Raw genomic sequence first — 26,158 nt, forward strand, 5'->3', positions numbered from 1 at the left:
ATCGTTCATAATATTTTTGAAAACAGATGGAATATAAATTTCTTATTTTTGTTAAAATTAATTCCTATGCTTTGGCCACTTCTGGGGCCTATGCAATTTTAATAAACTATAGATTTTTGCAAATAAAAGATGGTAAAAAAAGTTTTACGGTGTGTAATATAAAAATTATTTTGGTTTGTTATAAGTTTTTTACCTAATACAGATTTTGTTCATAACTCACAGAATCTTCGAACAAGACAAAAACAATGTAATGTTGCAAACTCATATATATATATACATCGGCACTTTTTTATTTTACATATTATAGGATTAATTGACAAAAAAAATTTAAATAAATCTAAACAAACGAATTATAATCTCTATTTTTAAACATGTTTTTAAATACATTTTACAAGTTTTACATTTTACACTTATTTATAGCAATTGTCATTATACTACGTAATTTATAATTATCACACTCAACAGACTACCAGCTTCTTGTTGGTACCTCAAGTGTTGTTTAATAGATTTTATAGTTTTGCCAGTACCAACAATAATAGCTATTAGAGTATACTAATATTTGAATCATTAATTGGAAATACATTATCACTATTGTAATAGGTATTGGTAACTTTTTGGAACTAAAGACCTCATTGCTTTTATGAAGAGCTTTAATATATAATGTCTTCATTCTAATTGGAGTAAAGAACGACCAGTTTGCTATAATATAGCACAATTAAACGTTCCACTGTTTGGAAAAGAAAGTTCACCAACATTTCCAACGTTTTTTGAATTACATTTAGGACAACCTAAAAATAGAGAACCTCAGAAAAACAATAATAATAAATGTTTTAACAAACGTTGCACAACACTTAAGCAACCTGTTACTCAAACTACTTTTTTAGGGAAATCCTAAATATGTCATTAATGCTAAAAACCTCTTTAAAAAATATTTAAAAGGTTTAAAATAGATTATCTGAACAAAAAGATCACAATTTTCTAGTTTAGTGACAATAGATACAACATTATGGTGGTTTGTTGTCATAAAATTAAAGTTTGAAATGAAACAGCTTTTTGATAAACTTTAGACATATGAAATACAATACTTGGAAACCAGGGGCAAAAAATTGTGTTACATAGAACAATCAAAAAACGTTTTTTTAAATTGTTTAATTTAACAACAGTGATGCGTAAATGGTAGTAGTCCCAATTACTTTGATTGAAGACTTGAATGCAAATTATATAGTTTATATAGTTATATAGTAGATTTCTAATAAACTAATCTTTTTAAATAAAGTCACCAACATCTTTTAGCTATGGAATGAATCATTTTTTTTGCGTGGTACAATTAGTATCAAATCTTCTGAAAATAAAAATTGTGATTCACCGACATTCTGATGTGGGTGTGAAATTTGATGCGGGCTTGATTTGTCGTTAAATGATAGCCACACAAGATTTATGGGAGAGCGTAAACGTAGGCCATGTATAGATAGGGTATTTATATAACTTAGGTGGTAGCAACATATAACTCACACGAGGCTTTAATACTTAAATTTTATAAGTTTTTAAAATACCATAACTAGACAAGATCCACATCTACGTCATCCAATAAATTAAGTACGGCAATCACATGTGACGCGCATCAAACTTACTTGTTCTATCAGTTTTTAATCTAATTTTGTATAGTTATAGGACAACCTATAACTATATCTATAACTATTACGTATATATTTTACGAAATTTTATTACGAATTACATATTATGATATGTTATTGAAATTTTGTTAAAGGGGCTATATGAAAAGATTGCGATGACATACTGTTATCCTCATCTTCTTTGAACCCCTATCTTTTTATTTTATGAATTACGAAGTTGTAAAATTCTTATGTTATATTAAAACAAAAAAAAAATATAAAAATTTTTTTTTTTTGCTTTGTAAAACATTTAAACCCCCCCCCCCCCCAATTGTGGGGGGATTCAAACTTTATATGGTCATAGCTTTAAACGCTAAAAGATTGTTGTGTAAATTTTAAAATTTATCGATGAATATGGATTTAGTTGAAAATAGTAAAAAAAAAAATTATCAACTTGTTGCTCTCACGTTTGAGGCAGGTGTAGCTATATTTTTAAGACTTTTTTGTTCCCGAGCTCCAATAATTGCCTTTTTTTGCAAAGTATCCTTATTTGACCTAAATATAAACATAAAAATGTTTCGAGTTCACTCTATGTCTGGAAGTTAGCTATCTTTAAAATCAAAAAATGCTGCATTCACCCCTGTAATCTAAAGCCATATTTAATGTCATTTAATAACACATGACGTAATGCATCATGTGTTATCAATTGATAGCCATACTCAATTTAATAGCGTTAATGCAAACCATGTGTGGCTGTGGTATTTATACCACTTAAATGATAGTCACAAAGACTGTGGCTGTAAAACTTATACTATTTAAGATTATAAGCACCATAACTATACATGACCCACATCTATGCCTTCCATTAAATACTTTGTGATACCTAAAACATTATTTTGTGTTTTGTCTAATCCCAACCCTAGTTTATTTGAATTAAGTTAATCTTTTTTATATATTGACATTTAATAGTTATATTTTAAAATATTTATTAAATTGACTATTTTTACATTTGTTAAAGTTTTTATTGCCGTTTTTTTACTTTTCTTGAATTTTAAATCTAATCGTATTTTGATGATAAAGTTTTGTCAGTATTATGATTTTAAACCATTTGCTATAAAATGTTGTTTTAAACGTATTTAACGTTGAAAGACAGGTTATAATCAGGAAAAAATTTAAAAATAAAATTTTGTTTCTTTATTATTGTTTTAAAAATCTTAGTAAAATATAATCAAAATAACTAACTTTATTTTGAACAAAAACTTTTAATGTGACATATCACTATAAATCTTTTAAAAATGACGCATTGTACCTGAGATTTTAAAACTTTTACTCGACGGAATTTAAAATTATAAGTGATTATAAATACATCAATTGAAAGTAATTGGTATAGTGAATCGATTAGGTTAAAATATCTTTCCAATAGTGAAAAAAATATTTAAATCTGACGCACCGTTCATGACATCTATTCGGTTTAGTAAAAATTGTTCAACTAGTTCATCTTTACTTAAAAGATGTCAGAACGTAAAATACTGAAATCTAGATGATCCATGACTAGCACACGGGAAATTATTTTCAAGTGCAACATAAATCTTTCAACATAATTCCAAACATAAGCCACATAAATCTTTCAACATAATTCCAAACATAAGCCACATAAATCTTTCAACATAATTCCAAACATGAGCCACATAAGTCTTTCAACATAATTCCAAACATAAGCCACATAAATCTTTCAACATAATTTCAATTATAAGCCACATAAATCTTTCAACATAATTTCAAACATAAGCCACATAAATCTTTCAACAAAATTTCAATTATAAGCCATATAAATCTTTCAACATAATTTCAAACATAAGCCACATAAATCTTTCAACATAATTTCAAACATAAGCCACATAAATCTTTCAACATAATTCCAAACATAAGCCACATAAATCGTAAACCTTTTTATAAAATTTTATCGCTAAAATCTCCTGATTTCTAAAAAAAACAATTTTTAAATTGTACCAACTTTACTGCATAAAGTTTAAAGTATTTTGTTCCACTTTACAAGTAAGAAATTTATCTTACTTGAAGTCAAAGATTTTAAGTTCTTTTAGTTTCATAAAAGAAATTTCAACAAATCTCTCATAATTATAAATTCATAAACTTACCAAACGGTCGTACAATCACAAAATTTGAAAATTAAAGTCAGAGCTATGAAAATGGTGCAGATATGAAAGGCGTAAGAAGTGATGTATCGGCTTGTATTCTTAAAAAAAGTACTCGAGCGTTTTACAGCAATTTCTTTTCTCTTAGAAAAGAATCTTTTTTGAGAGAAAGAAGTAGAAATAGGTTCTTCAACGAATTTGACCGTTTCCTTCATGTTTTTCAATGAAAAACATGGAGGAAACGGTGTGTAGGGTGGAGCGGGGCTAGTTGAGCAAAGGGGCAAGTTGGGCAGTTAAAATATCTCAAAAACTACGCATCACATGACAAAACATCTAATGGATGAAAGTTAGGGAATTAGAATGTTATCACAATGCGCAACAAAAAGTTGCTAAAAAACTATTGAGTAAGATTTTTCTATTTTGGACCAAATAAGTAAAAAAAAATTTATTTGCTATTTTTCTCTTGTATGCTTATAAACTTTTTTATCTGCCATCACTTAAGTGTTGACCAATTTATTGGACTTTTGATTAAATCTAACCGTTTCTTTTAAAAACCTAAATAATGAGTCACCTTGTCCAGAAGAGGTAAGTTGAGCAGCTTTGAAAAAAAAACAAAAAAATACTGAACTCACAAACATAAAGAAACAACTTTGATAATAAATAATTTAGCAGTACATTATCTATAAATATTTTTAAAATTAGTCATTTTTAAATCGGGCTTGAAAGTTCGAGTTGCATAAAATAATATTTTAGTATTTTAAAACACTTTCTTACTATTTAATTTTATCTCTTCTCTAACGTCATTAAACTGTATAAAATAAAAAGTTTATAAAGTATATACACGCTTACTGTTGGTGAAAGTTTTATTGATGATTCACCCAAGTTTCGTACCATACATATTTATTTATTTGTTAATAACTCAACTTACCTCACACTATTACTCAACTTACACCGCTGGGGCAGGCTGAGCAGCTCCGCAAACTTTAGACAATATCTTTTCAAAAAATCAAAAACTATACTTTTTTAACGAAATTTTAGCAGGTTAATTTATCTTTCAAATATTGAAAAAATTATGTTAATCCGACGCACCGTTCATGAGATCTGTTATATTTAGTAAAAATCGCTCAACTTGCCCCGCTCTACCCTAAATAGAAAAATATAAGCAAAAGGTTTCCAATAAAATGTTTGAGGGTTCTACAGTTGCAAGAAAAGATAAATTTAATTATTTTAATGCAGGAATGGAAAAAAGAGTATTTCTGCCTAGGAACTAAGTTTTTAAGTAATGTCTCTTCTCGTTTTGCTAAAAATTTAAATCTTGGAAATGCTTTATATATCGGAAAAGTATTTTCAAGATAAATTGAATATGAAACTTTTTTTTTTCAACAAGTTTGTATTAAATGCATAAATTTATTTTTTAAATTGATATTCTGAATATTTTTTATTACACACCTTCAGAGTTTCTTGCGGCTGGCCTAAATATAATATATATAGGGCCTCTTTTTTTGCGGGGGGCTCTAAATATATTATATCTCAAGACCCTTGAACATTTAATCGGTCCCTGAAATTAATTAAAAATAAGTTTTTCAAAGGTATGACTTAATAAAAATAATAGTAGTAACAATTACCTTCACAAATTTACAACTAAATAAAGTAATCAAGGTAACTAAAAAAAGATCATGAAGATCTTATCATCAGAACCTTAAATTTTTTTAAAAAGCATTTATAAACTTTTTACAATGACAAGATAAAATAAACTAAAAAACTTCTTACAATAATGAATATATATATATATATATATATATATATATATATATATATATATATATATATATATATATATATATACATATATATATATATATATATATATATATATATATATATATATATATATATATATATATATATATATATATATATATATATATATATAAATAAAAACATATATATATTTATATATATATATATATATATATATATATATATATATATATATATATATATAATAGCACGATATTTTTAATTCTTGAAATACTTTGTTATATAACATTACGTTTTTAAAAGATAAATTTTGCAATAAAACTCTGGAATGAATATTAAAACTTATTGTTCGTCATGAAGAAGCTAGATTATAATTTGCAAAAGAACACATGTTTTAGCAGAAAGAGTGGCATCAAGTTCTCTTTAATGATAAAAAAAATTTCAATCTAGATGGTCTTGATGGCTATCAATATTACTGGCATGAACTTCGAAAAGAGGAAGAAACTCGGCTGAGTCGTAACTTTAGTGGTGGAACTGTTATGGTTTGGGGGGCCTTTTCCTTTTCTGGAAAACTTTCACTTGCATAGATTTTAACAAAAATGAATTTACAGGACTACATTGACTTATTAGAAGTTAGTTTGCTTCAATATGGTGAAGACTTGATGGGTGAAAATTTCATATCAACAAGACAATGCTGCTATCCATTCAACAAGGCAATGCTGCTATCCATTATTCAAATCCTGCAAAAGCTTGGTTTAGAGAAAAAAATATTCACGTCATTGAATGACCCGCATGCAGTCCAGATCTAAACCCAATTGAAAATCTAAGGGAAATATTTTCTAGAAAGGTTTATGAAAATGGTTAGCAATTGAAGTAATGAATCCACATTGGAGCTGAAAACTCTTATCAGAGAAGCTTGGAATGAAATATCTTATCTATAGAAACTATCCAAAATATCCTTAATATTCATACTAGTCACAAGGATAGTGAATATTTAAAATATTCACTATCCTTTTGACTAGTATGTAAAGTCACATATTTGAAGTCAGAAAGCAATACTAAATATTAGATCAGCGTAAAAACAAATATTTTCTGTATTATCTAAATATTTAAAAAATTAATATTTTCTGTATTATCTTGTATATAACGTAAATGAGGCTAATTCTGTTTTCTCCACAAATTGAATACATTTGTTATTAATTAAACATATCAATTTATAAATTTTTTGATTGTAATAGAAGATAATTAGAAATAAACTAGATTTAATAATTGTTTCACTGCCATTTTTGTTAAATTAGAACGCAAAATAAAAGTGAGGCTAATTCTATTTTCTCCGCAGTATTAACGTTTTTTTATTTCATTGAATGCTTATTTACTGAATCATTTTTATTGGTTTCTTATTTATACTTTTTGACTAAATATATTCGTCCTCAATTAAAATCAAAAGACAATGGGATAAAAGCAATATAAAATATGCTATATAATAATAAAAGAGAATGTAATAAAAACCATAACGGAAATTAGTAAAGTTTCTCATTTTAATATGATTTACTTGTTTATTCATGTAGGGCTTTTTTCACGCTATATGCATAGTTTTTTAAAGTTTCAAGTCTTATTTGGCGAAGACCAAATCTAAAATTAAAAACTTTTGTCCTAAAATGCGAGTGACATTCACCTATATAACATGATTTACATCATATACAAATTATGATAAACTAAAATAAATTTATAATAAACATATTTGTTGCGACATTTGGGGAAAAAACGATGTTTGGGGGAAGAAGTAAAATAAAAACCAATTTAACGGTAATTGACTTGCAACGTAAATATATATTGCGGTCGTAATAATTTACAGGTAAATTTTCTGCTGAACATATTAAGTTCTTTTACCAATTTTACTGAGCTCAACCCTAATATGTATATATATATATATATATATATATATATATATATATATATATATATATATATATATATATATATATATATATATATATATATATATATTCAAATAACACACACAAAAAAATTTTTATATTGCAACGCAATGTTATACTTATGATAAATAAATTGTAATGTAAATATTTACATAATTACAAAATTAGAATAAAAAACAAAAATTTTTTCTTGTCGTTGTCAATATTAAAATAAAATAAAAACATGTAAATTTTTTAGTTTCCATAAATAGATTATTATTTTTTTTTTTAAATGGTCGAAATAAATTTTCAATTAGTTTAAAAATTTATCGTAATCATAAAGACAGTTTCACTATATAAAAAAGTCTTTGCAAAGCATCTTTTTTTTATATAAAGAAATAATTATGCTGGCCGGACTATTTCGTCTTCGTTAAACACAATTTTGTGACATTTTCACATTCTTCACATACACGTACCTATATTAACTTTTTTTTTTTTTTTTTTAACTCATTGAAACGAAACACATTAATAATAGGCTAACGCAATGATCTTACTTAAGATCTTCCACAAATATTTTGCAGATTGAAATGTCTGAACCAAACCTGTTTTTAGCAATACAGGCTAATTTTCCACAATCAGATTTTTTTACTGATGATATGATTAGTTTACTTGAGTTATTTTCTATAACTATTCTGTCATCGGTTGAAGTAGTTAGCAACACATCATTTAAAAACCATTCAATATCTGAAGGAAATAACACGTTTGCTAAGCATACAACTTCTAGCTTTTCACCCATATGTTTTGATAAATTAGACGGCAGCCGAGTTAGGAAACGTGGTTGCAAAAATGTTTTAGAAAAATAGCTATAATTTTCTTCAGAATCGTCGATCGCTTCATCAAAACTGCTTAAATTAATGTGCTCATATGAACTATACAAACTGTGAGCTGAGTTTTTAAAATGATTTTTCTGAAAATCGTTCTCTGTAAAATCTAAAATGTTTTATTAAAATTATTACATTAAAATAGTTATAATATTTAAAATATGCTTATAGAATATAAGACAACCATATTTTTTGATATTATATAGGTAAAGTTATATATACACACACACACACATATATATATATATACATATATATGTATATGTATATATATATATATATATATATATATATATATATATATATATATACATATATATATATATATATATATATATATATATATATATATATATATAAGTACTTACGCTCTGCTTTGGTTACAGCATTGTAGAGCTTGTAAAAGTTGGAAAGTCCACGATCATTAAGTTTTAACTTGACCATCCGCATGATGAAGATTAAACAATTTAGGCAATACTATAATAAAAACAGACATACGTCCATCGTGCATATAGCAACTTAAAGTTAGTTAAAAAAAATCTAACAATGTTAAAATAATCATATGGTATGACGAGTTTCAACAAAATCAGAATAAAACAAATTGATTATAACTTTCATATCTTTGACTAATTCTAATTAAATCATACATATCACAGGCAATAACTTTTTAGCACAATTTTAAGCAATAAAAAAGAATTTCCGTTTTCAACTTCCGATTTTAACAAAATTATCTAACGTTACTAATAGATGTAAAATTAAAGACAAATTTCTCGCTTCGCACGCATTTTTTAAAATGCTAGCATTTTTTATATCAATAAAAAAAATCTGCTCTTTAATGCTTGCTGATAAATTTTAAAAAATTCAAGCGTTAATTGATAAAACATTAAACTATACTCAAATTAACTTCTAAACATACTGAATTTATTTTGTTGATGATATAGCTATATTTAGTTACATTATATTTCGTTACGTTGTATTGCTAAATAATTTAGTAATAATTACCGCACTAAACAGTAATTTTAACCTAGTGATATATATATATATATATATATATATATATATATATATATATATATATATATATATATATATATATATATATATATATATATATATATATATATATAATGTAAATACAACTTAAAAAGATAGAACGTCACCAAAAATCTGCATCAAACGCATTGCTGCAAATCGCAAAAAATTAACTTTTATATAAAAAAAATGTTTTGTGTTATATTCTAGTTGTTTTGAATAATGACTTTGTTTCTTTTTTAGTTACGTTAGCTCAGGGAGTAACGAAACGCTGAAAAATACTGCGTTTATATATGTCAGGTATAAAAGTGTGCTTGTAGCATATTAACTATTTTTTATAACATTCCTGTAATAAAAAAATCATACATTTTCATACATTATTAATATCGATTAGCGATAAATCATACAATATATTAATATATCCATAGCAAAAACATTATATATATTGCGACTGTTAACCATTTTGAAATTAAATTGATAATTACTATGATACCCATAAACAAATTAAGAAAGTTTAAAGTTGAGAAAAAAGAACTATTAGTAATCAGTGCATTCATGAACGCATGTTTTTTAAAAGATTTTTTTTGTAAATGTATAATTTCAAGTTATGTTGTTTTATGTTTTTTTGTTATATTAAAAACTGTTTATTAATAATGTAGCTACATTCGAAACAATAATCTTAAAATTAAAAAAAACATAATCATAAATACATTTTAATACATCATTTAGTAAGTATTCACTTTGCTGTAAATAAAAACAAATAATTTTTTTTAAACAAAGTTGATACCTATAATAAATAAGATAAACTAGAGTAAAGTTCTTGCCGTACAGTGATTTATCATCCATTAAATCCTATATTCTTCATTCAATGCCAAATGGACCAACATCCAACATGGATCACTAATCCTGAAAATTTTAGCATAAAATTTTTTGTGGTTTTATTAATAGTATCTTGTGATACAGTCGTTTGAAATTATTGATTTTTTCAAAAATACAAACTTCAGTTGAGAAAATGTTTTAGTCATATTTTAAAGCTCAATTTAAAAAAAAAAATTTTAGAAAATCTTTTTGTTTTTGCATTTTTATTATATACAACTCTCAACTTACTTTAGTAAAACATTGATATTGAAGTTTTTTTTCTCTCATTTTATCCATAATGGCAACCTAAAAACCCTAAAAAATCATTCACAAAATGTTGATACTTGATTGGTTAATATGCAAAATTAGCAATTTAACAAGTGGCAAGATATATTTATTTAGTTTCTATATACGTTAAGCTTCCATCTTTTCAGAAATTTACTGAGAGGTATTATAAAATCTTAAAAATGACTTAAAATGACTAAAAATTAATAGAAAAAACTTCAAACAACAGAAAATCTAGGATCAACACTGTTGATACTTTCAACTTTCATGTTGATACTAATAAATTTATTTAACTTTATTACAGTGATTTCAGAAAAAAATACAAAAGTTAACTTTTAATTGAGCTTAATTTAAACTAGGGATTTAAATAGCCTCTGTCAATATATTTTTTAGCATGCTAACTTTTTAGCAGAACATTCTTGTTTTAAAAAAATTTATACTTCTCTTTTGATTAACTTTAATAGTTGGTTATTGAATATTTCATTTTGCTCTGTGTGCAAAATGAAATAATCAATAACCAACAGTTACGTTTGGTAAACGAAACCAACCATTATATCTGGTACACGAAATGCCTATACTGACAAACGTAGTATAAAACGTACACATAAAAAAGCTTAGTAATTGCATTCATATAAAATAAGATTTAAAAAAAAAAATATTGGTGTACTTTAGTTATCACTTTATCTTTATTCTGTAAAATTCTAAATTATTTATTCGGTAAAATCTGACTTTACTCTTCAAAACTTTAAATAAATGTATTTTTTTTTTTAGATAATAATAAAATATGTTTCACCAATGTAACTCAACAGCTACATAGGTATAACATTGAAATTTTATGTTCAAAATGTAAGGTATATAAAATTTAAACACTTTGTCATCATCATTAATAATTTCATTATCAATATCATTAGATAAGTTCAAGACTATGTATGACGGATGTTTTTGTTGCAATCCATTTCGCAAAAGCAAAATTTCACTAAAATGACATCAACTTAATGATTTATTTAAACGATAAATTATGGCAAAAGATTAAACTTAACAAATCAAGACTGTTACAATAATTTGCCAGGTACCAGGTGCCAGCTACCAACGCACTAAAAAAACTTGCCATGAACCAACGCTCTAAAAAGGTATTACTTTGTTTGTAAAGCCCTGTTAAAAAAATAACGTTTAACTAATGACAAAATAATGCAAAAATTATATTTTACCTCCAGCAATTCTTCCAGCTAATAATTTTATTGAAAAAGGTTGTCGACAAATCTAACAATCAAAAGGCCATCACTGTAATCATAATATTACTAGACTTTATTGAAAAGCGTAGTATTACTATCTTTTTATTATTTCTTTTTTGGAAGATAATGAAATTAATGTAGCGTATGCTTATTGTGCGAAATGGTTTTTGGTCGCATAAAAAAGATTTTTGTTGGATTTCAAAAACTTATTTTATGTAGAATTGGAAAATAAATATTACACAATTTATTGTCAAAAGTTTGAAACAATAGTGATATAAGCAAAATAGAATAGAAGAAGGATTGAAAACTTATGCCTTTTTTTTTTTACAAATTTAGCCAGGTACGAATTTATGTAAAAACTGTAAAACAATTATTGCTGGCAGCTTTTAGTGAAAACTCTGTTGATGGCAACAGCTAGATCGTGGCTATAATTTGCATCATAAAAAAATTTTGATAACTTGATATTGTCAATTGGGAAGGGAAAATCATTAACATAAGAATAATTTTAGTCTCAAAACTATTGAATTAGTTTTCCAACAACAAAGCTGATTGGCTTGAAAAGTATACTATTGAATTAGTTTTCCAACAACAAAGCTGATTGGCTTGAAAAGTATACTATTGAATTAGTTTTCCAACAACAAAGCTGATTGGCTTGAAAAGTATACTATTGAATTAGTTTTCCAACAACAAAGCTGATTGGCTTGAAAAGTATACTATTGAATTAGTTTTCCAACAACAAAGCTGATTGGCTTGAAAAGTATACTATTGAATTAGTTTTCCAACAACAAAGCTGATTGGCTTGAAAAGTATACTATTGAATTAGTTTTCCAACAACAAAGCTGATTGGCTTGAAAAGTATACTATTGAATTAGTTTTCCAACAACAAAGCTGATTGGCTTGAAAAGTATACTATCGACCTAAATCTGTTGATACCAGAAAAGTATACTATCGATCAAAATCTGTTGATACCAGAAAGTATACTATTGACCAAAATATGTTGATACCAGAAAAAAATTTAAAGACGTCAAATCTTATACTATAGATTACAAGCCTGTTCAAGATTTTAGGATGAAGTACAGAAAAAAAAATAACTTCAAACATGTTTTGAAAATCAATGAACACCACATCAGCAATTTTTCCTTCAATGTGCCGAAAGATATTTGAGATCCACATTCTGATAGATTGGCCGAACTGACATTGCACCAGCAGCAAGGATGCTTACTTGAATGGGATTGATTTCCAGAATTTATATAGGACATTTTTAGATCACATAAAACGTAAATTGCCACTTCATTCACTTGAATAATATTCATCAACACTTTAAAATTTTCGTATGTTTCGGATAGATTTTCAACGATAGCAGCAATAAGCTGACGTTTAACAACTGCGTCTTGAGCTATAGAATCACTTTTTTTTTTTTGCTGAAAACTTTTTGTTTTGTCACTCTTGTGAGTTATCTTAGTAACAGCCGAGCTCATTTTCAAAAATGATCCTCCATCATCAATTCCATGTTTATAAAAATGGTTGTAGCTGTAATCTCTGTTCAGCAGTACTTTGTTAGTTAAATCCTCAAATTTTTTGCAGTGAACAACATCTTCTTGTTTTTCATTCTCTCCTTTTGTTGTTGCAAAGCTGACAACTGAATGCTGAAAGAGTCCTTGCAATGTATTTCCGGCAGCGTTAAATTTTTGGTTAAATTCTTTTTTAACCAGTCGAGTTCCTGATGATTTGTCGAAAGTTGAAATAAGTTTTATAATTTTGTGATAGATAGTTTAGTGTTTAACTGCATGTTTAACAACATATGTGCTGTAAGTATATGGTTTTTTGATTATATTGCAGATTATTGTACTAATAAAATATAATAAGATATAGGTAAGCTGCTGATTGAAATAACTTTCAAACTGGCATTTAACAATGTATAATAAAATAAAATAAAAATAACAACTATAAATGTAAATAACAATTTTCACTGCTTAATATTGTTGAACTTTATTCAAAAAACGTATAATTAAATATTCAAAAAATGTATAACTACCTGGTATTACTGGAAATAATCTTTCTCTTTTGGCTTGGCTTAGCAAGACTTTTTTCCCTAAGAGAAAAATCTTTTGCCTTTAACACAGCAGATGCATTTTGCTCTGCTCCAAATTGATCTTCCTTGACCAAATCATCCTAGGTTTGGTGTCTTGTTGCAATTTTACAGGAATGATCAGGGCCTCGAGCTGTCACAAAAAACAATGCGTACACCATTTTTCTGTTGATGGAAAGGAAAGATTTAAAAAAGTTTCAAGTTTGGAATACATGCTATCTTTAAGATTTATTTTAAACAGTCTTAAAGAATGCTTTTCATTAAGTTTAAGCTTTCCAATTTGCCAAATAGGACAACCATATGCATAAAACGCTCGTGTCAAAAGCTTGAAAACTAACGTAGAGAAGGAGGGGGGAGGGGAGGGGGAAAATCCTTAAAAAGTACAGACTGGCTTCTAAAAAAATTAAAAAAAAGGTCCTCAAAACTAAAATTTACCCGACTAAATTGTATCAAATACTCGACTAGCCGACTAAATTCGTTAAAAAACCCGATTATAACTTGAAAATCACATTCTTTGGGAGAAGGAGGGGGGGGGGGATAGGTGGAACACACCACACACACACACCCATAAAATCACCTCTAATCACCATCATCTTTTTTATGAAAAATGGTGTGACATGAGATGCAAGTACCACCTGGAATTCGTTCATCTGCTTAATTTATGTCACTTTTAATAAATTTTTGAATTCTTGTAATGATAAAGGCATTTAAATATCTGTCACCTTATCTCATGCATAACAAACATAAAGTACTTCTACGGTCTTCGTGACATTTTGCTTTATTAGGCTTTGTAATTTATTTCTTTAAATTTTTTTAATTTTAAAGCTAACTATTTTCTTGCAGCAAAAGTATTTTTTTTTTGAATGTGTTTAATTCACATTTAATATTAATCAAAATACCGCGATTAATGGTTGGTTTTTTTTTTAAACATCTTCGCTTCCAACAAGGCTGCAAGCAGCCACTAATTAAAGTTGGAAGTTACTGAAAGAGAAAAGATAAAGATTGTAGTGCAAGATAACGATTGACAGACGACTTGAAAGATTGCAAGTTATATGAATCAGGAAAGATGATGAAGGAAGCGAATTCCAAAGAGCTGATGTTCGAGGAAAAAAACTAGACGAATAAGCGTTTTTGGAGCACTTAGGAACAGTCACAGAAAAAGGATGACACTTAATTGAATGACGAGTAACACGAGAATGAATTTTAGTAGATGGCACAAGAGACGCTAGCTCTTTAGAGCAGTGCCCATTATAGTATTTGTAGAAAAGAGAAAGAGAAGCAACATTACGACGATGTGATAATGGTTGGAGGTTGGCTGCAAGAGCAGGTCCAACTATGCTTACATTGCGTTTTTGCAACTTGTCTAAAAGAGAAAGGGCATCATTAGAAGATCCGCCCCAGATATGGCAACAGTATTCCATACAAGGCCGGATTTGAGATTTATAGAGATAGAGAATAGAATCCGAAGTAAGAAAGTGACGAGTATTTAAATCAGGTTTAAAAGTTAAACTAAATAAAGATTTAGTTTTCTAATTTATTTTTTTATTACCAAAATCTGATATAACTTATTTAATTTTATTTTTGCTTTTAATGCTAAACATAAAAGTTTTGAATCAACCTCAAAATAAAAATATAACAGCTCAAGTGTCATATCATATTATAACGTAAAATCGTTTTATAACGTAAAATCATTTTATAACGTCATATATTATAACGTAAAAATAAAAATATAATAGCTCAAGTGTCATATCATATTATAAATTAAAAAGTAACCAGTTTTTCCAAATTTTTATTAATTACCATAATCTGCTGTCAATTGTTTATTTTTATTTGCGCATGAGGTAAATCTTTAATACTCAAATTATTACAGTAAAAAATTTAAGTTCTACCATATTTTTTTTCGTTTTTTAGAATAATGGCTATGCAATGAATTGAACCCCCTCAAATAAGGGGGTTGTGAATTTTACATGTTCACCGTTTCTAAACACCAAGAGTTTTGTTGATGAAATTCAAAATATTTACAAAAGCTTTGGTCTTCAATAAAATAACGTTTTTTTGTACCAAAATAATAATTTCCTTAACGGGGGTCAAGCGGAAAAATTATTGGTGTACTTTTTCCCCCAAATTCTTAGGGTTAAGTTCTGAGCATAGTATAAACTCCAAAGTTTTGAGTTTATACTATGCTCAGAACTTAACCCTAAGAATACAAAAAATCCAAAAGCTACCTTTTTTTTTTAAAAAAAAAAAAAAAAGAGCAGCTGTAGCGCGGTGATTAGCGCGCTTGCCTCAGAAGTTCGAGATCCGTGGAACCGTGGAGATCCGTGGATCCGTGGAGCTTAAGATTTTAGGCTTTATCAATTTAAATAATGCTTTATGACATTATAGAAGGTTTTAAACAACAACAAATAAATCTTTTTATGATAAAGTTATGCAACTTGATTTTTTATGTAAGAAAGGGAGAAAATCTACAAGCAAAGACATTTTTAAATTAAGAAAAGTTGTACTTGGATGCGTCTGAGTGCATCAAAAACGTAGTTTATAAAATATTTTAGGTTACGCTCTGAAAGTCTGATAAGTATTCTCTCATTCTCTCATTGATTTATAATAGCTGAAAGTTCACAGTTGTGTTTGAGAAGTGACGTTAAACGTCACTTCTCAAACACAACTGTGAACTTTCAGCTATTATAAATTATTACGTAACAGAAAAATTTAACAATTTATCAAAAAATAAACTAATTTTTATTAAAATTTTATATCATGTTATTCAGGAGTTCTTTACAACATAGTTGAAAAATGTTACAAAAGTAAAAATATGGTCAAAAATATTTCATTATATTCTTTTTTTCATTATATCCTCAATTTCATTCATCTGTTTTTTATTTCTTTATTAACTCTACATATTGCGCACGAATAAAGTTTAAATAATTTATAGAAGAAAAAGTTTCGAAACATAATCACGGAGCAGGTAAGTTTGATGAAGTGGTAGCCGCACATTGCCCTCATGTGGCTGTAGTACTTATACCACTTAAGTATCATAAATACCATAGCAAAACATGGCTCATATCTACGCTATCTCGTATATTGGGTGTGGCTATTACATGCGGCGCGAATGAAATTTTCTTTTGGGAAGATGTTATATTTAACTTTATGGAATAACTTTACCGAAATGTCAACGAAAAATCAAAAATTATCTTATTAGAGATTTGTTGAACTGAAAATGAATAAACTTAAAGAAAATATAATAGTATAAGAAACTGCCACATGATAATTGAAAATTAATGTTCCATGCTGATTTTTTGATACGTCTATTAAGGTGGTAGATCAAACATTATCTAAAAAAAATGCCTTTTCACGTTTATCAAGAAGACACAAAATATAAAGACTATTTTTAAAATTTTTTATGCAAGTTCGCTTTTTTTTAAACCAAATTTAATATATTTTTTTTGATAATATGACGGATCTATCTAATTTATCTTCCAGGGCTATGTAACACCCCTAGCAATACTTTTTTTAAACTAATTTCTTAATTTATTGTTTGTTTACTAAGCAAAACATATAGAGGGTGTGAAAAAACTTTTCAAAAAGACATTATTGATTTTTTATTTTTATGATAGCCGGAATAAAACACATTAGTAAAAGTTTTACTAATGTGTTTTATTTTTTTATAGGATTAAAAGCTAAATAAAAAATTAATTATAAATAACTGTAGTTTATTTATATTTTTATTCATAGACTTATTTTAACAAATTCATCAATAGAAATATTTTTGATTTAAGTTTACTAATCTTTGAATTTTTTAAACGTTTCTAAAATGAAAAAAATGGCTTTTTTATCACAGGGGCGGATCTAGCATTTTTTGGTCTAATTTTGAGATAGCTAACTTCCAGACATGGAGCAAACTCCAAACATTTTAATGTTTATACTTATGTCAAAAAAGAATACTTTGCAAAAAAAAAATAGCGATGATTTGAGCCTGGGAACAAAAAATCCCAAAAATTCCCCTCTCCTTCCTCAAACGTGAGAGCAAAGTTTTAATCCCCTGAATTTGAAGGGGTTACAAATTTTATTTGTTCATAATTATATTCAAAAAAATTTTATGACCAAAATTATCTGGTCATAATTTTTGAATGCAAAGAAATTATATTATACTATGTATATGATTACATTATTATATTATACCATACTATGAAACTTAAAATTTATTGATGAATATATGTATATATATATACATATATATATATATATATATATATATATATATATATATATATATATATATATATATATATATATATATATATATATATATATATATATATGCGTTTAATTATTGCGTTTATATTATTTGAGATTAAACTAATAAATATTAGTTTAATCTCAAATTCAAACGTCAACTTCTATCTGATTGAAACTTAAATCTTTTATTCTTTGTAAATGATTTAAAGAATACTTAATAAACAAATGTTAATCAATGTACAACAATTTTGTAACCTCATACCTGTTAACGCAATAATTAAAAAGAATTTACTGAGAAGAACTTCAAAAAATAGTTTAAATGTGTTGTTAATGATTTTGCCAGTAAGACACTTTGTATTAAAAAGTTGTTTTCTTATCAACGTTGTACTTATACAATGTTTTCTTTTAAATGATTACAAATCGTAATGTGATAGTTATTTACATAAGGAAAATAAAAATGTCTCTTAAATAATTGATTAATGTGAAACTTTTTTACTTTGATTTCTAATAGCTAAATATAAATGCAAAATCAAGTCATCATGTTGTTACTACCTGTTTAACTTTTCTCCTAATTATTTATCCGAGTTATAAGCAGTCACAGAGCAGTTACTTTTATTAACAAATTAAAATGTTTATCTTATTTTAGACCATTTGTGTTGTGATTTCTTTGTTTGCTAGAGGCTGACTTCTTCCTTTTAAACGCCACAATACATTGTCCTTTAAATCTTCCAATTAAAGTTCAAATTGATTTCAATTAATTTAAGGAAGGGCTAAAAAAACTCGGAAATTTGAAAGGAATTAAAAAATTTTGGAAATACTTTTCAATCTGCTGTATCAAAAATGACAAGGTTGCCCATTCTTTTCTAAGTTCTTGAAAGCTAACAGCAAATGAAAATGCTATTTTCTGAACAGCCTTTTTTGAAAAACTCGAGGTCAATGCTACTCTCAATAGTTGGCATCTATTCCCTTAAGAAATGTGATTATATAGCAGTACCAGTGTCTCTTGAAAACAAATACAATTTGTATTCAAATAAAATCACTTTTTCCAATAGAAAACTATTACCCAAGAGCCACATGATCAAGGAATTTTACTCTCAGCTACTCTGACTGTAATTTATTTATAAAACTGAAAGTTAAATAATTCGGAGATTATTATTTTCTAAAATCATATTTTGACAAACATTTTATTTCTTGAAGGCATTTTACTGGTTGATAAAGTTTGTTTGTTGATATTTTAGGAAGGTATTATATTTCACAAATCTGTCGACTTCTTAAATAAATTGATTAAATTGGCTAAAATGAATTAGTAAACAGTTTGCGTTCAATAATTTGTGCTTTGTTTAGTCGAGAACACTTTTTGTATAAAGCATTACCCGTAATAGATTTAAATGCAAGTTATCATTGTGATCAAACTATGCAAACAAAAAAAATTTGTGTTGTTGGAGTTATTAGCTAAACAGGACACTGTTTAGTGCACATATTTCAGTAAACTCCTGAAGAATAGAGAAACATAGATACACTAGAGCAAACTTTAGGCAAGTGGTTATAAATGATTTTGAACAGATATATAGTTCAAAAGTAGCCAATAAAAGAGAAGGAATGGTCAAATTTGAATTACGTTTGTGCATATATGTTTTTATTGAAAAATATGGGTGATTCAAAATATACATACTTGTAAGAGAATATGAAGGCTCGAATTTTGTTAATGAACTATTGTAATTAGAATAGCAAAAGAATCTCAAATTACTTATATAAAACACGTGCGGTCTCGTTGCTATTTAATTTAATGTGATTAACACAGTTTAGTATATATCATCGTTTTGTATTCAATTTAGTTTATACGGTGTAGTGGAATTATTTGTTTTGATATCTAGTTTGTATTTATCACAGAGCACCGCGAAAGAGTATTTAGCTAGGTTCACGCCTCCTTCCTCACCAATGTCGCTTAATGGGCTAGAGCTGGCGTCGAGCCTCTGACCTCTTTGTTTTGAGTCAGAACTTTAACCACTGCACCACAGTGTTATGAAAATATTTTTATGGAAATTTAGTTATGGAGTTATTTTTATATTAAAATTTTTTATTTAATTTCATATTTCATTAAACTTATTCTATACTTATTCTAAACTTATTCGGTTTCGTGTAGTTATATGTGTAGTTATTCGTGTATTTATTCGTGTAGTTATTCGTGTAGTTATTCGTGTAGTTATTTGTTTTATATTTAGTTTGCATTTTTAGTTTAATTTACTCTATACGGTGTAGTTCCATACATTAGAATATTACTTATGATTGTAGAAGAACTAATATCATTTTTGTTCTCTAACAAAAACATAAATGACATCAATTCTTTAATGATTTACCTAAAAAATAAAGCAAGTAAGAGTCGAACATTAGAACATTGGATAGACTGCCTAATGAACCAATCAATCAATCAATTCATGTAATCAATAAATACATACATTAATGTATGTATACATACATACATGAATACACACATACATACATACATACATACATACATACATACATACATACATACATACATACATACATACATACATACATACATACATACATACATACATACATACATACATACATACATACCTACATACATACATACATACATGCATACATACATACATACATACATACATACATACATACATACATACATACATACATACATACATACATACATACATACATACATACATACATACATACATACATACACATACGCATGCGTATGTGTATGTATGTATGTATGTATGTGTATGTATGTATGTATGTATGTATGTATGTATGTATGTATGTATGTATGTATGTATGTATGTATGTATGTATGTATGTATGTATGTATGTATGTATGTATGTATGTATGTATGTATGTATGTATGTATGTATGTATGTATGTATGTATGTATGTATGTATGTATGTATGTATGTATGTATGTATGTATGTATGTATGTATGTATGTATGTATGTATGTATGTATGCATGTATGTATGTATGTATGTATGTAGGCATGTATGTATTTATGTATGTATGTATGTATGTTTTTGATAATTTATACACCAGGGGTAACTGTCAAATGTGTAGTAGAATGGTTATGTCTAAATCCGTATTGTAATTTATGAAAACAATTAAAGGTATCAAAAAAATTGTATAGTCTTTTGTCCATAGTTTTCTCAAATATTTTTCCGATGTTAGATAACAAAGAAACAGGTCTGTAATGAGATGGTTCAAGCTTTGAACCATTTTTGTGAATTGGAATAATATTGGCAAGAATTGCCATCGGAAGAATTAAGAGTTGAAGTCGGAAGACTGTTGGGGCCTATGCTTTTCTTATCATTCATCGAGGAAATAACTGTTTCAATTTCTTCTTTTGTTACAGATTCAAGGAAAAATGAGTTTTGGGAATTTAAGGAAATCGATAAACTTATTAATTAAAGGTTCGATTTTTTCAGAAATATTCACCGATATATTTAAAAAATATTCTTTAAAAAAATTATCGATAGTTTTATTATCCATAATTAAGTTGTTATTGCTCATAAGTTTAATAGACTGCTTTTGAGTGATACTGTTGTTAATATTAATTATTTCTCTCATTCCTTTCCATGTATTTTTCATATTGTGTAAACTGTTTTGGAAGAAAGTTGAATAAAATTTTTTTTTACTTATTTTTAATAAATTACTGATTTTATTTCTGTATGCTTTAAATAATTTAAATGTTCTTTCTTTTATTATAGTTGACGAATGATTAAGAAATTTTGTGTACAGTTTATCTTTTATTTTAATTCAAAATGCCTTGAGTTATCCACGGTATTGAATTAATCCATTTTTCAAGATATTTTCATACATACATTCATAGTTTTATTATTTTTCTCAAAATCGGCTTCTGAGCAAAACAGCCCTTTTAAAAAACACTGATTTATTTATTGTTATTGTAGTGGATCATTACAATACCGTTTTTTTTCCAGATATTGTCACTGTATTTTGAAGAGGAATTGCAATACAATATTTATTATTGTATTAAAGTATTACAATAACTGTAAAACAGAGGTATTGTTATTGACAATTTAACTATTGTTATTTTAATAATTTTTTTTTACAACTTATTTTCTAAAGAAATTATTACAATAATTTCTTTAGAAAAATAGAAATTGTTACAATTGCTACAGCCCGAACCCTAATTTTATTATTGTTTCAAAAACAAATTGTATAACCCTTGTCAATATATTTCTTTACAAATATATGAGCCTATGAGAGTAAAAGTGGACCAAGTCCAATTTTTTTCAAATGACCCTTATGTATGTAAAACTGCTAGAAATTTGCAATATTTTTAGAGCAAAAATGGACCTAGTCCATAACACATTTATTTCTTATTCAACAGAGGGCAGCACATTTTTACTCTAACAATAAATCACCAGGTATAAAGAGTAATAGTGGACCAAGTCCATTGATAGTGCTTTAATGTAAGAAACCAAGATTCAAGACCACATAAACTACACATTTTCTTAGGATTATTATTATTATATTAGAACAAGAATAACATTTGTACAGGTAAGATGCTTTAAATGAATATCTGAATATGGTTTTATATTAACATAGTGAAGTATACAGCACTTTCACACTTTATAAAGTGACAAAACTGAAATAGTTTGGTGAGCGATAATATAAGATTTATTCAATTGCTCTCAGCAGGAATATAAATATTGATTTGTTAGACAGTAGATATAATGGCCTGTCACGACCAAAGTTACAGCCTCTTTAGAAAGGTCTATTTTGTGGCTTTAATAACATCTAGCTAGGGGAGCACTTGCATGCATGTTGTGTACATGTACATTATTCTTTCTAATAATATTCTGAATGTATGTAATATTTAAAAAATACTTATTGTAGAATAGTGTAAACATGCATTCACGAGCCGCACACATGGTGTCACTGGCATTGATAAAGTGCAAGAAGGTTCAGAGATCTCTAGCTACAGATACAACAATTGCAGATCCTAACTTAGCAGCAGATATACAGACAGAACGTTCTACATTAGCAGCTGAATCTCCGATTATAGCCGATTGTAACAACTGAATCTCCGATTGTAACAACTGAATCTCCGATTGTAACAACTGAATCTCCGATTGTAACAACTGAATCTCCGATTGTAACAACTGAATCTCCGATTGTAACAACTGAATCTCCGATTGTAACAACTGAATCTCCGATTGTAACCGATCAACGCCCTCGAAAACGAAAACGTTGTGTAACGAACTGGAAGAAAAATGTGATTAAGCGCTTACGAAATACAGGTAGCGAATATGTAAAGCATGGCGGAACGTTACAAAAAGCTAAGAAATTAAACGAACATTATTTAATAAATCACAGTTGCAAAAACAAATGTGCTGAAAATTTGACTTTAGAGCAGACTAAAGCTCTGTTTGAAAATTTCTGGAAATTGGGAGATTTTGATGCACAAAATCTGTTTCTTGCTGGCTGCGTGAAACAATCAACAGTAGAACGTAGACGACCAAGAGTAAGAAAAAATAAAATTACGAAAAATGAAAAAAAAACATGCAAAGGATTTTGCACGAGTATACTCTGTGTTTGCAGATAATAAGCCCGTTACTGTTTGCAAACCATACTTCTTGGCGATATTTGACATTAGCAGCGGTCGACTAAATCGTGCGTTAGTCAACCAACGGGAGAATGGTGGTGTGTCAGGCAAAGATGGACGAGAAAAATATGATCACAAGACACAACGCATTCATGAGGAACACATCACTCGCATTAAAGATCATATTCGCATGTTTCCCACATATGAAAGTCACTATACTAGAAGTCACAGTGCATCTCGCCGCTTTCTACCTGCTCATTTGACGGTATCCACTATGTACGAAATGTATAGAGAAAAATGCATACAGGATTCAGAAGTTTGAATGAAGTTTATTATTGCCGGCAATTATCAGTGTATAATCTAGGCATTCATGACCTTAAAAACGACAATGCAGTGATGAATCTATGGCATGAGGGAACAGCCTCACGAGGTGCAGGTGAGATCGGTTCATGCTTATTGGCATATTGTCAAAATCTGGCAAATAGGGATATTACGTCTATTACAGCATTCAGCGACTCGTGCGGCGGCCAAAATCGAAATATAAAAATTGAACTGTTATGGATGCATTTGACGCAGACGACGAGTATTGAACTGGTGAATCATAAGTTTATGGTCTCTGGGCATTCTTATTTGCCTAACGATGCAGATTTTGGAATAATTGAGAGAGCAAAACCAAAATCCACAGAGATCTTTGTGCCAGAACTGCTCTATGAAGAAGCGCTTCAGTGTTGCAAGATTAAGCACTGATAATTTCAAGAGTGTGGAGCCCTTATTGAAATTAATTAAAAGTCGGAAAGTGGATGAGAGTGATCAGAAGGTATAATGACTGGATATGCAATGGCTGCAACTTAGAAAGAACGAGCCATACAAACTGTTCTTTAAATACTCTTTAGATGATGATGCATCATTCAGTTTCATTTCGCTAGCGAAACGCGGACGTCAAACGAATCTTAGTGAAGTGAGTTTGGCTCCACTGTACTGTGGAGCAACAAAACTGAGCAAAGAAAAATACTCAGATCTAATGAAACTGTTAAAGTATATTCCTCCCATCTATCATGACTTCTATCAAAAGTTGGAACACAGCGGTCACAACAAGGATGTACTAGAAGATGAACTGCTCGATGACAGCGGCGATGATGATCAGTAAATTCGTGTGGTTTTTATTGTACTGTTTGTAATAATGAGGACTATTTTTGCCGATAATTAGTAAATAGTAATTGTGTTTTTTTACAACATAGTATGAATTTGTACTACTTATCTTAATTTGAATTGCTATTGTAAACGAATAATATGAAATTTGTTCATGATTTTACACTAAAATGATTCAGCGATTTGTTGATTATGTTTAGAGAAAAAATGGACTAAGTCCATAACTATTATTATATTATTAATAATTATTCAAAAATTTATTTGTGCATTTCACATATCTTGTTGTCTAAGAAAAAAGATTTAAAATGATACTAGACATCAATAATATTACATATGGCTGGTTTATAATATATGCAAACACTAAGAACGCTTATTTCTAACAATATAGAAATATGGACTTGGTCCACCTTTACTCTTATGGGCTCATATATGTGTGTATATATATGTGTGTGTGTGTGTGTGTGTGTGTGTGTGTGTGTGTGTGTGTGTGTGTGTGTGTGTGTGTGTGTGTGTGTGTGTGTGTGTGTGTGTGTGTGTATTTATATATATATATATTTCTTGAGCAACGCAATAGCAATAATTGTGAACATATTTTAAAGAAAAACACGATATTTTTTAACATTGTTAAAAAATATCGTGACATGTTTCGTAGTTAACATACTACATTTTCAAAAGATAAATTTACAAATTTAAAACTCTGGATATAATATAAAATCAAAATTTGAAGACATTACAGAGAAATATTAACAGACAAATAGAATTGTTATAAACCAATAAAAATTATAATACAAATTATAATACCGTAAATAGCAAAAAAAAAAATAAAAAATTATAAGTTAACAAAAAAACAAAAAAAAAAACAAAAAAAAAACTAAATAGATAAGTTTATATTATAATGAACAGTTTGTTTATATAAAGATAGGTTTTCCCATTTAATATGAAGTGCTTCTTTAATTTTCAATTTATTTTTGTTAGAAGCAGTGTCCAAAATTTTAAAACAATTATAGTTACTTAAATTTTTACAACTAACAGATGAAATTATATGTTTATAAACATTAGATTGTTTGTCACTTGTAAGATGCTCATGAATTCGTGTTGTTAAGTGTCTGGAGGTTTCTCCAATATAACTGGCATTACATCCAGCACAAGAAAATTTGTAAACAACATTGGATTTGAGCAGCTTAGGAAGTGGATCTTGTATACATAAGCTGTTTTGTAATTTGTTGGTAGTGAAAATTAAGTTAATTATAACATCTTTACAATATTTTTTAATGATTTTATTAAATTTAAATTTAGTAAAATTTGAGTAAAACCCTATAAATGGAAGCTTATATTATCTTA

At 27.6% G+C, this 26,158-nt stretch overlaps 1 long non-coding RNA gene across 4 annotated transcripts; it reads right to left on the minus strand.

Moving 5' to 3' along the window:
- Positions 1-7,588: 7,588 nt before the first annotated feature.
- LOC105850937 (follistatin-related protein 4) lies at positions 7,589-18,461 on the minus strand. Of its 4 annotated transcripts, none has more exons than XR_010637575.1 (6): positions 18,319-18,448; positions 13,767-13,985; positions 10,464-10,529; positions 10,186-10,262; positions 8,693-8,801; positions 7,589-8,433 (listed from the first exon to the last, which is right to left on the minus strand). It is a non-coding gene; the product is annotated as a follistatin-related protein 4 (long non-coding RNA). The 4 variants fall into 4 exon arrangements; XR_010637572.1 differs by having other exon boundaries at positions 10,144-10,262; XR_010637573.1 differs by lacking the exon at positions 13,767-13,985 and having other exon boundaries at positions 10,144-10,262; positions 18,319-18,461.
- Positions 18,462-26,158: the final 7,697 nt, after the last annotated feature.

This window comes from Hydra vulgaris, chromosome 03, assembly GCF_038396675.1.
Source record: "Hydra vulgaris chromosome 03, alternate assembly HydraT2T_AEP".
NCBI classification, from domain to species: Eukaryota; Metazoa; Cnidaria; class Hydrozoa; order Anthoathecata; family Hydridae; genus Hydra; species Hydra vulgaris.